Genomic DNA, 13447 nt, shown 5'->3' on the forward strand with positions numbered 1-13447 from the left:
CCACCCACAGGGCTCGCCCCTCCCGTCCATCTCCCGGCACCTGGTCATCCGCTCAGCCCCCGCTGCACCAGACCCGGCCCTCCCGGCCCGTCCCTGCCCGGGGCCTTCGCCCTGCCCGCGCCTCGTCCCCGCACCTCCTCGGCCTCCGCTCGTTCTTCCTCCGGAGGGAGGCCCGGCTGGCCGGTCTCTGCTGCAGTGGCCCCACCACCCGCCCCTCTGCCGCTGACGGGTCCCTGGGTGTCCGGGCGGGACTGCACAGCAGCGCCTGGGGTGCAGGGAGGGAGGGGGAAGGTCGCGGGAGTCACGGGTCACCCCGAGTTCGGCAAGAGCTGTCAGCGCAGGCTCGGAGCGGTGCGCGCCGACGGGAGCGGGGAGCGGGCCCTGCCAGCCTCCGGCCCTCGCCCCTTCCCCCTGCCGGGGCGGCGGGCGGGCGGCGCCATCCATCACCCGGAGCGGGCGGCAGGATGACTTTGCGGAGGGCGGCTGCGTGGCGGCCACGCTGCCCATTACTCGCCGCCGTCCGGGCGCTTAGGCATGCAAACAGTAATTAACGTGGTAATGAGCCGGGGCCCCGAGTCTCCCCTCCCGGAGCTAATTTGCATGTTAATTATCATTAGCGATCGGGGAACAAGTTATAAACAGTCTAATTAGCCGCCAGATCATTTTTACAAGGAACCGTGTGCCCTGGGACGCCGCGCGGGGTGAGATTAATGAAGTCGGGCGGCGCCGCCCTCCTGTGGCCGGCGCGGGGGCCTCGCGCACGTCCAGCCTCGGCACCATCTGGGGCGCCCTGGGAGCGGCACCTGGGCTGATGCAGCGCCGACGGAGAAGGCGGCCGGGTGGGGCCGACCAGGCTGGACAGGGCAGCGGAGAGTCTGGGCTGGGCTGGGCGAGCCCGGGGCATGGCCATGGAGGGACGGGGTGGCCGGTGCCGTCAGGATGGCCGGGAAGGCTGCGTCCAGGGCCCCGCGGCAGGGGGAGCGGAGGGATGGGTGGGCTGACGCCGAGGGGCTGCGGGAGGGCCCAGTGAGGGGACGTCCCGGCGGGGGTGTCCTGCTGCAGGGGGCCAGCGGGCGCCGGTGGGCGGGTGGCAGGCTGCTGTCCCAAAGGCCACCTGGCGACGGAGGAAGCCAGGGAGGGCGCTTCTGTCCCCAGCGTGGAGCTCTGCGGCGCCTGCCCCTCCCCGGCCGGAGCCCCCCCGCCAGGCGCCGGCTCTGCTCACTCGCCCTGGGCTGGGCCTGCCCTCCGCTCAGCACCCCAGCACACCCTAGGTGCCCCCTGAAGCCACAAGGACACGAGGTGCTGAGCCCAGGAGTCTGCCCAGGCAGGGCCTGTGCTGGCCAGTGAGCCTCCTGCCTCTGCTCCAGCTCCGGGCCCGGCGCCTCCTCTCCGGGGGGTGTGGCTCTGCCTGCCGTGCCCAGGCCAGCCGGGAGCAGTGCCCACTGGGGGCAGGAGGGAGGCGCTGCAGGGAGGAGGGGGTGTGGGGCAGGGGAGGCCAGGGGCCGCTTGGAGGGACAGTGGGTCGAGGCCGAGGGCCTTAGGGAGCCCCGCCGGCAGGACAGGGTGTGACCCGTGGCCCCAGGCTGGCGCTTGGAGGGGTCCTGACCATGGCATCAGGCCAGCGTAAGGGCGTCAGGGCTCCCAGAGGCGGACACAGAGCCTCCTGCTGTTGAAGCCGCTGGGCTGGGCGGAGGCACTGGGTTAGGGGGCGCTGGGGCGGGGTGCGGGGTTCGGAGGCCACGGGAGGCGGCTGTCCTGGTGGGCGTGGCTCGGGGACGCGCAAGGGCCTGGCTCCCGGCTGCTGGCCCAGCCCCAGAGCTGGTGAGTGGGGGACACAAGGGCGGCCAGGCAGGAAATTCGGCTCCCCCACACCTCTGCACCCCGTATGCACTGTCCCTCCTGAGCCGCTGCCTCCCGTCCCACTGCCCCGGCCCCGGTCCGGCCCTGCCCGGCGCCCGCCCTCCCTCTGGGGCCACGGAGGCCCGTGCGCCCCCCACCCCGGCTGCCGGCTCCACGGCCAAGTTTAGTAACGAAGCCACGTGACCGGCCATTTCCCCCTGAGTGGACAAGATGCCTCCACCGAGTTGGGGAGCGTTTTTGGAATTTTAGGCGAGTTTGAAGATTTTCTAAATTAATCATTTTAATTTATTAGAATTAACAAGAGTGATTTATCCAGGACTGGGGAGATTTATCGACCACGGAAGGGTTTGAACGGAAATAAGATGCTTCCATCCAGACCCGGAACCGCGCGCAGGGAGAGCGGGGCTCCCCCCGGTGAGGACCAGGGCCCTGGCGGGCGGCAAGGCCTGGGCAGCTGCTGGCCCCCGGCGCCTGGCTGCCCCCTCCGCTGGCCTGGGAGTTTGCCAGCCCCGGGGTGCTCAGGGGCCTGGGGGCCCAGCAGGCGCCCCCCGGGGCCTTGCTCTCGTGTCCTCAGGCCGTGACGGCCAGTGAGCCCCGGGCCACAGGCGGCCCTGCGTGCTGCCCGGGGCCTGCAGCGGGGGTCCTCTCAAAGGTGCCACATTCCATTTAGAAAAAGAAACGAGGAGCTTGCCCAAGTGCCGCCCGGCGCCGGGGACCTCCGCTCACTCCCCCGGGCCTCACTGTCCAGCGGGCCGGCCGAGCCTGTTCCCGGGCGTCCCGCAGGCGCCTGGGGCCGTGGCTGTGGGGTGGATGCCAGCTCTGGGGAGGCAGGTGACACCCCTGCGAGGAGGGGCGGCGTCTCCGGACCAGACGCTGAGGCCACAGGAGGCGCTTTGGCCTGGAGCTGGGCCTGGGTGCGCGGCGAGCCCTGGCTCCTGGACTTGGGGGGCTCCGTGCGGGTTTGGCTTTTTGTGTAAACCGAGTCCTTGAGTCGCTGATTCTGACTCACGAAGTAAAGAAGATTTGGATTTTAACTGCAGCGGGCGGCTGCCCGGCCCGTGCTCCAGGCCGCGGCTCTCAGAACGGCTGGCCCGGGCCCGGCTGGGAGGCAGGCTTCTGGGAGTGGGGTTCGGTGCCGGGCCTCCTGTTGGCCAGCACAGCAGAGACCCCAGCCCTTCGGTGCCCAGAAGCTTGAGGCCCTCGTGGCTCAGAACCAGGCGAGGGACACTGGCTCAGACCTGCCTCCTGCCGGGGTCTCCCCAGCCCGTCACAAGCACCACGGCAGGGCCCGGGCCTCCCGCACGCCCTCAGGGCGGGCAGCTCACGGGCTGCACCAGCCAGGCTGGCAAGACTCCTGCAGGCCGCGGGTCTGGGGGCTCTGCCCTCCTGGCTCCCGGCAGCCCAGCGCCCGCTGCTCCAGGGGCCGGCGGACCCGGTGGCCGGGGCCTCCCCCCGTGGCCATTGTGCGTGGCCGCCAGCAGAGGGCGCTCCGGCTCCACACAGCGGCCCCACTCACCGGTGCCGGGGAGGCGCAGGGCTGGGCTGGGCTGCGCTGGTGCCCGGTGTCCTCTGGGGTGGGCCAAGTCCTCCGGGGTGGGCGTGTCAGGGGTGGGCCGTGTCCATGCCGGGCCGGGCCGGGGCGCTGGGGCTGGGACCCCAGGCGGCAGGCAGGGGCTCGCTCAGGCGGTGGCCTGGGGGTGCAGGCTGGGGGAGCCGCTGTCTCCGTGTGGGTGTCCTGCGGGCGCGTCTGTGACAGCGACGTCCCTTGTCCCCGGGGTGCACTCTGTCCATCTGTCCAGCGCCCCCTCTCTGGAGCCCCCTGACTAGCGGCAGGTGAGGCGACACGTCGCAGGTGCCAGGCTTGGTGCCCAGGCATCGCTGGGGGCCGCCGCCGAGCTGACTACACGCGGACACGGTGCTTGGGACCACGCAGGGAGCTGCCGGGCGGCGGCGGCGGGAGAGCAGGCCCTGACCCCTGGGGCCGGGCTGCCGCCTCCCTGGACGTGCCCGGGTTTCTGGTGGTGCTAGTGGGCGGAGCGCGTGTCCCTGCTGCCCGAGGCGGCCTTGGACTCGGGGCTACCCTGGGACACACAGGGTGGCTGCCTGGGCCGGGGTCAGGAGGCCCTGGGCCCGCCACGGTCTGCTCTGGGAGAGCGTCTGGGGGGTGCAGGGGCCTGTGAGGTCCAGGCCGCTGGGCTGCCCACCCCCCTCGCCTGCGCCCACTCCCACCAGGCTGCTGCGTGCCCCGGGTCTCCCGGGAGGGGCGCCCTCTGGTCCCTGGGGGATGTGCGTGTGGTCCGAGCAGGCGAGGCCCAGGCCCCGTGGGCTGGCCGTTCCTCCCGAGGTGTGCGCAGGCCGCCCTCCCAGCTGCAGGGTCAGGGCCGTGGGCACCAGGGGAGCCCGGGTGGGCAGGGTGCCTGCCCAGGTGCCAGACGGGAAGGCTCTGCAGGTTTCCCGAGGCCACAGCAGGGGCAAGGCGGGCAGCTGTCCCTACAGGCCCCCTCCAATGGCCGCGGGCGGGGGTGCTCTCCTGCGGTCTCTGCTGAGCCTGGGCAGGGGCCGTGCGCGCACATGTGTGCCCGTGTGTGCTGCGTGTGCCATGTGCATGGACTAGTGAGCACATGCCCCGGGCTGGTTCCAGCTTTGCAGCTTTGCGGTGCCTCTGCTGCCCCCTCCCACCACCCCCTACACACCCGTGGGGCTGGCCCGGCCCAGCCTGGCCTGTGGACTGTGGAGACCAGCAGGGAGGTCGCCTGGCAACCTGGCCGCCCGCAGTGCTCATGGCCTTATGCTGGCGTGGACGCCCCCTTAGGTCAGCTGGGGAGACCTGAGCCCTGCAGAGGGCAATGGTCAGGGCCTGCCCTTGAGCTGCTGGAGGCCTGGGGTGCACGCAGGTTTGGGGTCCCCAAGGCTGAGGCATAGCCACAGTTTCCTGTCCTGCGCCCCACACCCCTCCTCTGGCAGGACCGTTTGAACCTGGGGCAGCAGTCAGGGCCTCTGGTGGGGGCGGCGGGGGCCAGCCAGCGCCCAGAGACTCAGTGCTGTGCTGGGGACAGCGGTTCTCCTGTCCTGCCCTGTGTCCAGGCTGGCCGGAGAGACCGGCACCTGGCCTGACCTCAGACCAGAAACCACTGACCTCCCACTTCCTGTCTCTAGCAGGACCTGGGGTTTGGGGGGCCTTGGGAGTGGCCTCGGCAGGCTGCGGCCATGGGTCGAGCGTGGGAGCCGGCCCCAGCGTCCCGCAGGGGCAGGGGCTCGGGGGCCGGCTCACGGGGTGCCGAACAGCCGCCGCGGGACCTGGTGTCGTCCACAGGGGTCGCGTGGCCGCTGGTGTTGGCACAGGCGCGTCCTGAAGGGGCACCGCATGGCCCCGAGCGGGGCCGAGCGCCGGCCGGTCCCGCCGCCCCAGGCTCCTCGGAGCGGCTCCCAGCCCCTGCCCCCCGCGGTGGGTGGGGGGCTCCAGCCTCCACCCGAGGGCCCGGCTCCTGCCGAGAGCTCCCCGTGGGGCCTGAGAGGGAAACGGTGGCCGGGCCGTCACCTCCTGCCTCTCCTGGCCGTCCTGCCCAGCTGCGGCCGTCCTCCGCGTCACCGGGTGCCCCGCGCCCAGGCCAGGAGGGCAGGAGGAGCCAGCTCCATCCGCCGGCACCCCACGATGAACCCGAATCATGTCAGCACCCCAGCCGGGCCCCCAGCGGCTCCCCCAGGCCCACGGGGCCTGTCTCAGGGAGCCCCACGGCCTCAAGCACACGCCCCAGGGGCCGGTGGGGGCACCGAGGCTGCGGCGGGTCCCGGGACCCCTTCCGGAGGGCGGGAGTGTCGGGCCCAGCCGCCCGCGGCCGCGGTAACGAGCAGCACGTGTGCCCCTCCCGGCCCGCCCGGCCCGCGCCCCTCCCGCCCGCCACGGGGTCCCCCTCCCGGCCGCCCGGCCTTGGCATCCGAGGCGGCAGACGCAGCCAGGGAGGCGGGCAGCGCTCGGGCGCGCGTCCAACGTGGTGGAAATCAGGGCGGAACCGGCGCGGGTGGCGAGGTGCCCGCGCGGGGCATTAACCAGGTAACAGATTTGATTAATTTTGTGCCTGGAGGTTTTTTTTCCCTTTTCCCAAAGAATCAGAGAAAACAAAATATTTTTCTAATTAAATAAATCTACGGTGCACGCTAATGGAGCCCGTCTGTGGGCCTGTGACAGGGCAGGGGACGTGGAATAATGATTTTATTTTTTCATTAAATAGAATTATAGGCAGTTACTCAAAGCAACGCGGCGCCTAATTGAAAGGAACCCATTTCTTCTTAATTTACTTTCACGGTTTGGGATGATAAAAGAGCGTGCTCGTTGGAAAATTAAATAAAAAACACAACACCAGGCAGGGACTTTCTGCCGCGCACTGTGTGCTCCTTCCCGCTGCAGGCACGGTCACCGGGTTCAGGTGAGACCGGGAGTCGGGCTGGCGGGGCTCTCGGGCCGGGCCGGGGCCGGAGGAGCGGCTGGACCACCGGACCTGCAGGGAGCCGCCCCCAGCCCCGGCCCCGGCCCCCCAGCGGGGGTTTCCGCCTCCAGCCTCCCGGAGGCTTTGCGGGAGGAGCGGGGCGTGCGGAGGGCGCTCGGCTCCGTGTGCCCCTTGGCCGGCGGCCCTGGACCTGGGGCCCCGCCGCGAGCTCAGTGCTGGTCTCCGACCCGGCCCTCCGCCATCCTGCCCGCTGGCTCGCCCGCTCGCCGCCTGACACGCCACTTCCTCCAGGAAGCCCTCCCTGACCGGCCCCTCACCTCTACTCACGTGCTGTGCCAGTCGCAAACAAGGACACTCGTTGAGGCCTACTGTGTGCAGGGCCCTGGGGGATGGGCAGCCGCTGCCCAGCCTGCCCAGGTGGTGCAGGCCCCAGCCCCGCCCTGGAGTGGCCCGCCGGGCGGGCGCCCGCATCTGCCCCTGCACGGGCACCGGCCTCGGCGGCTGCTGAGCAGCCCAGGACCCCCTGGGCTGCCGCTTCACTGTTTATTTTCATTAATTTGAACTGAAATCACCTGCCGGTGGCCGCGGAGGCTCAGGGCGGGCTGCCTTCTGGCGACCACCCGGTCAGCGTCTCCGGCGGCGAGGGGAGCGGGCCGCAGCGGCCAGGCCCTCGTCCCTGCGCTGCTGCTTGGGCAGGCCGGCCGGGGTGCGGGCAGAGGCGCCGGGGGCTGCGCGTCCTCCGGGAGGCATCTGTGAGGGGCAGGACAGATTCTGGGGGCACGCGGGGTCTGCAGGGAGAAGCAGGGCCCCTGGCCTGTGGCGCCCCAGCTCTGGGCTGAGCCCCACACCCGTCTCTCCGTGGGCCTGGGGGGCAGGGCCCGTGTCCGGCTGCAGAGCTGCGGCCCCAGGACAGGCTCAGCCAGCTGCCTCCCGCTGAGGGGCTATTCCAGGCGGCCGTCCCTCTGGGGGCTGCAGGGACACCAGGCACATGGGGGTGCCACCGGTGCCCTGGGGCGTTTCTGGCTGTGCCCCGATTCTGTTTGGGTTCTGAGCTGCCCCCTCGGGGGACAGCCTCTGGGTCTGACTCCCCGCCCCTGGGCCCGGTGAGTCCCCATCTTGGCTCCCCCCGGGGATCCATCTCCCTGGCCCTCCCCTGCCTGCCAGGAGGGCTGGGGTCTCCCGGGGGCCTGCTCCTGCCCTGCTGCTGGGGTCAAGCGGTCAGCGCTGGGGACGGCCGGGCCTGCTCCCCGTGGGCCGCCTCCCTGATGATCTGGCTCCACGCTCCTGCTTTTCACGCCGCCCGCGCCCCGGGAAGCCCCCAGGGCTGTGCCGGGGTGATCCCAGCTGAGTGAGCTGCCTCCTGGCCATGAAGCCTGGCCACGGCCCTGCACCCCGGTTCCTCCGCCTGGGTGTGGTGGTCAGCAGGGCCCGCCGCCTCCTGGACTCTGCAGCCCCGGCGCCCGAGCGGCTCCGTCCAGGTGGGGAGGCCAGGCGGGCCCCCATCTCAGCGGCTGCGGGGCACGAGCGGCTGGGCCTGGCCCCAGGCTGGACGTGGACCCGCGGGAGTGACCCGGCAGCCGGGGCAAGGCTGTGCGGGGCGGGGCCGCGGCGTGATGGACGGCGCCGCCTGCTCGGCCCTGACGGATGTCGCCCCCCGCGGGCTCTCTGGGGGTCCTCCATTGCTCCTCGGCGGTGCAGCCCATTTCCCTGTAATCACAGCATTAAACTTTAATATCCAGGATTAATAAAACATGGTCTCCTAATAGAGCCGGTCGGGCTGGGACGGCGGGACGCGGGTCCTTGGTGGTCGCCCCCTCGCTCCACCTGCCCCTCAGAACACGCCCCTCCCACCGTGGACGCTGGGCAGCGCCGGGGGCAGCGCCGGGAGCAGCGCCGGGAGCAGGGGACTCCGGGCAGCTCCTCTCCCCGCGGCGGGGCCGAGCCCCCTTCCTGCTGAGCGCCCGGCCGCGCCGTGCCGGGGAGACCCCACAGGGTTCGGGCCGTGGCTGGCTAAGCGGCACAGGTGGGGTGCAGGCTGCCCTTTGCCCCAGCCGCCGCTGCCGCCGCCCCCACGCCTGCCTCGTGGCCGGGGCCCGCAGACGCCGTGGCCGAGTGCAGGTGGCAGGAGGAGCGCCCGCCAGCCTGAGGACCCCGGCCCAGCGCGGGCCCCGCCTGCTTGTCCACAGGCCCTTGCTGGTCGCGGGACCCACTGACCGTCCTCCCGGCCTTCCCGTCCCTCTGGGGGACGAGCCCGGGCTGGGACGTCCGCAGAGGCGGGACCCTCCTGAGGGGAGCCTGGACCCCACTTGTCACGACTCCCCCAGATGCCAGCCTGCCCTGCCCAGCAGCCTGGTGGCGGGCAGGGCCCGGCGTCTGCCGCTGGCGGTGGAGAGGCCCTTGGCTGCAGGGGCAGCGCCAGTGGAGGGCACCGGGGCTGCGCGGGGAGAGCTGCCGGGAAGGGGCTTCCGGGGGTTTCTGGGGGGAGGGTCGGGGGAGGGCGCCTTGGGCACGGCCGCCTCCCGCGTGGCCACCAGCCGGGCAGCGCACGGCCGCCCCTGCAGCCACGCCTGGAGCCTCCCAGCAGCCGGGAGTGTGGTCAGCGTATGAGGCCCTGGGGACCCCGAGCTTCTGAGCGCAGACATCGTGGGTTTGGAGTCGGGGCTGCAGAGCTCTGGCCGGAGCAGAGCAGGCGCTGGACACAGGGGCCGGCCGGGGTGACTGTCCCGCCTGGGAGCCGGCCCTCCACGTCATCGCCCCGGGCCTCCAGGGGCTCATAGATGGGACCCACCTCTGCCTCGTTTCTGAGTTGGGGGCCCCGTCCAGGCCTCACCACCCAGCGCGGTGTCTACGCTGGGGCTTGCTGGCCGCTGTCAGGCGGAGGCCTTTGGTCTCTGAGGGCGCCCGTCCCGGCTTCCCAGGTGCTTCCGCGGGTCGCTTTCTGGTCAGTTCTGTGAGGCCGGTGGGGCCTTCGTCCTGCGAGGACCGGGGGGCTCCTCACTGCCGGGCTGGGGCCGCCTGCGGGAAGCGCCCGCCGCCTTCTGTTCCCGGCGGATAAACGCGGCGACGGCCGCCGCACTCAAGCCCGGCGCTGGGGCTCGGGGCGCAGGGTGGCCACGCTGCGTGCCTGGTCTCGGCCGTGCTGTCCCGGCCCCGGCCCCGGCCGCCCCGCCGCTCCGGAGGAGGCGGGAAAAGCTGCGACCGCAGCCGTGACCCGTGTCCCTCCCACCGGTGCAGGCGCCTGTTTGGGGCTGTCATGTTATTAGGTGCGCGGAAATGGGGACCGAAGGGTCACCCCGACTGGCCTCCGGGCTGCGACGTCTGCCCTCGCCAGCTCCCCGTGCCCCTGTCCCCCACCCGCTGCCCGCCTCTTGGCTCTGACCTGAGTGAGGGCGAGCCGCGGGCGGCTGGTTTTCCCGCAGGCAGCGCGACTCCCCGCATCTTGTAACCGCGACACGGAGCACCTCGCTGTGACAGGATCCCCAGTTGGGGGTTTGGGGGTTTCGCCCTATTACCTGCCTCAGTTCCTCATGCGGGCCCCTTGGGTGTTCTGAGCCTCCCGCTCACTCGCCCGCCTCCTCCCTGGCTGCTCTTTCTTCTCTTTCAGGCCCGAGCCGGGCCATCCCGCCGAGCTCGTGGGCTCTGCCCTGACTGAGCGCTGCAGCTGCGCCTCTGCGCGCCGGGGGATCTCGACTCCCCGCTGCGAGCGCGTCATTCTGCGGCGCCCGAAACTCCTGGTGACGTGATTGTTGTTTCGTGCAGTGAAGCTTCCTTCACCCCGATTCAGCCCGCTCCCCCTCTGGGGTTCAGCCGCCTCAGGAATTTCATTTCTCCAGTTTGGGGTAATTTTGCTGCTGTCTGGGAACTGTTCATATGTATTTGTGTGCGTGCGTGTGTGCGTGTGTGCGAGTGCATGCACGTGTGTGCCTACGTGTGTGCCCCTGCATGTGTGTGAGTGCACGTGCGTGTGTGAGTGCAGGGGCACCTCCGTTGGCTCGTGTGTGCAGTCACCTCTGTTTTTGTCTGCAAATGCTTTTAGCTCTTCTTAAAAAACAGCCTGACTCGTATGCCAGTCATACGTTAAGCAGAAAGTCAACGAATTTTTCTGTCTTTGCACTCAAATTGGACATCAATTTGGTTTCATCACCCCAAAAGGCCACCTCCCGCCCGTGCGGTGCTCCCTCCTGCGCCGGCGCACAGCCGCTGCTGACCTGCTCTCTCTCCCCTCTTTTGGGACCTTTTGTAGAAACGGGATAACACAGTGGGCTCTTTTGCAACTGGCTGCTTTTTATGAACATATTTTTGAGGTCCCTCCACACAGAACCGCACGAAGCGGTACTTTTTATGGCTTAGTAATATTCCACCTGTGGACATGCCCGTTTTCTCATCAGCTGCCAGTGGGCCCCGGGGCGTCCTCTCCCTGGCGCTTGCAGTGCTGCTGGGAACATCTGGGCACACACGTCTGTGGGGACGAGCTTTCCTCTCCCGCTCGGATGTCTGGCGAGGACAGGAGCTGCTCATAGCGTTAGGGCAGCTCTCTCATCTCAGGCCCTACACTGTCCTCCGTCACCTGTTGCAAAGTCCACTGCCAGCCTTATTACTGTTCCTGTGAAAGCAGTTTTCAACTCTACGATTTAGATTTCTTATTTTTCATAGATTCCAAGTTTCTGGTAAAATTTCCACTTTCTGAATATACTTTCTTTGGTTAAGCTTCTCCCCTTCCCGTCCATAGCCGGGACTCGCCACGTCGGTGACCATCGGTGACCCTCAGCTCTGAGCCCCGCAGCCCCCTCCGGCCTAGACGTGGACTCCTCAGGGCTGGTCAGGAATGTGCTCCCCGCAGCAGAGCTGGAACCCGAGTGTCCAGTGGGGGCCAGCTTTCAGCTCTCGGCCTCTCTTTCCTTTTGACTGGGCGTGGCCCCAGATCCCGTGCACGACACTGTTCTCAGAGCACAGGCCGCGGGTGTGTGGAGGCAGCTGAGCTGGCTTGTGGGTTGCGAGACTGCCAGGCAGGTTAGCACTGGGGTCCTGCCACTGTCGATGGGTCTGGGGGGCCTCCCAGCCGGTACCCCTGAGTGGGTCCCTGGAACCTGGGATGCTTCCTCCTGGGACACACCGTCCACCGTCCAGCCCTTTGCTCCAGCACCCAGAGATGGGTGAGCACTCGTCGGCAGCTCTGTCCCCTGCATGCCTGGGGGCTGTACTCAGCCCCGTGGCCTGCCTGGGGGTGGGATGGGGGCACACGGGGAGGGTGCTGCGGGGTCCGGCGGGTGAACACAAGCTTTCATTTCCCTTTCTAAATTGACAAGTCTCCCCACCCCCGCCCTGGAGTCTCCCCCACCCCTCTCCCTCCGCTTCCGCACTGTGTTTGCTGATGTCCACGACTTCGTGTGTCTTTTGCTTTATCAGGGTCTCCGCTGGGTAAATGTCTAGTATTATTTTTGACCATTTGTAGGGAGAATGGAGTTAAATTAGGCTTTTTTCCTGCCTCCCACTGCTGCCTCTGTGGTCTTGCCTTCCTCCCAGGCTGGGACGCCCGGAGCTGAGGTGCGTGGGCGCCTGGGCCTGGTGAGCACGGGCACATATATACAGAGATACAGATGCCTGTGCCCAGGAGCGAGGGATAAAAGGGGCTCCTCATTTGAGTGCGGGGTGGCATCACCCTGAAGCTGGGGGCTGTCGCTGGCTCCCTGACTGCTGGCCCGTCCCCCCACTCGGTGCTTAAGGCCTGTAAAATCTACCGAGGGCACCAAAACTCTCTTTTCATCTGTGAGAATCGACAATGAAACTACCCGCCTGGGATGGCCGCACAGCACCACTCTGACAAGTTCTCACTCTGTGGGTGGGGACTCAGGATGAAACTGGAACCCCGCCTCAGCCTCAGGGCGGGCGCCCGCAGCAGCAGAGGCCTCTCACCTGCTGCTCCACGACAGGCTGGCTCTGGCTCTGGCTCCTGGAGCCTGGCAACCTCCCTTTTATATGTGGTGCTGGGATTGTGGAATGGACCAATCAGGTGTGAGCTATGAGCTGATTGGTGCTAGGTGGTCCAATCAGCCACAGGACTGAAAATGGTCCAATCAGATCAGACTTGTGGGCGGAGCATGCTGAGGGAGGATGTAAGCCAGGGCTGGTGGGCGCTGCAGGACGTCACTGTTCCAGCCTCCAGAGAAGGGAAGACTCTGTTTCTGGACTCTGAGGAAAGAAGCCTCGGCCCTCCAAGGAGGGAGAGAAGCCAAGGTCTTGCAGGAATGGGGCCTCCGTCCTGCCTGTCCGTGGCCTGGAAAGAGCCCCAGAGGCCCAAGCCTGGGGTCTCAAAGAGCTGTCGTTGGTGTCATCCAGCTTCTCACAAAGAGCTGTTCACCTGGGTGTCTCTGACACCGCCTCTGGGTCCCCCGTGGTGACCGTCACTACTGGCCAGTGCCGCCCAGCTCTGCTGACAGGCGAGCGGCCCTCTGCTCCCACCTGTGCTTCTGGTGGACACTCCCTGGGTGAGGTGGCCGCCAAGTGTGGCCACAGTGAGCTCTTTGTGTCCCTTGTTTGTAAAAAAAACTCCGTGAGTTCCTGGGGCTGAGGCGTCTTGCAGTTGTGCGTGGGTGAGACCCACGGGCCGTGCCCTCTGTCGGGCCCTGCCCCTGACTGGCTCTGGCCACTGCCGTGCAGCTGCAGGCCTGTAGCGCTCGGGCTGGCCTTTGGGCTTCCGGCTGCTCTTTGCCCCGGCAGCGGGTCCCAGGGCGTGTCCAGGCTTAACTCAGAAGGAAACTGCTGGACTTTCCAGCCACTCAGTGTCATGCTGCGTCCCCTCGCGCCCACGCCCACCAGCCCCTGGCGCTGCTGCTGCTTTGATTTCAGCCGATCCTGAGGTTTCATTTTACTTTGCCCAGTTTTTGTCTTCTGCTTTCCAGCGGGATGTTTGTGGCTTCCTACCCGCCCCCACGGCCTCCTGTCCCCTCCTCCACCCTGCCCTCCAGGCCAGGGAGCGGCAGAGACCAGGAGGGGGGTGCTGAGTCAGCCAGGCTGCCAGCTCACCCCTGCTCTGCGTCCTGGGAGTGACTCCTGGGCCTGCCAGGAGGAGGCAGCCTGGGGGCCCAGGGCAGGCTGGCCTCTGGACTGGCCATCCTGTTCAGGGGATGGCGCTGGTGGGTCAC

Source organism: Talpa europaea (genome assembly GCF_964194135.1).
Source record: "Talpa europaea genome assembly, chromosome: 9".
NCBI classification, from domain to species: Eukaryota; Metazoa; Chordata; class Mammalia; order Eulipotyphla; family Talpidae; genus Talpa; species Talpa europaea.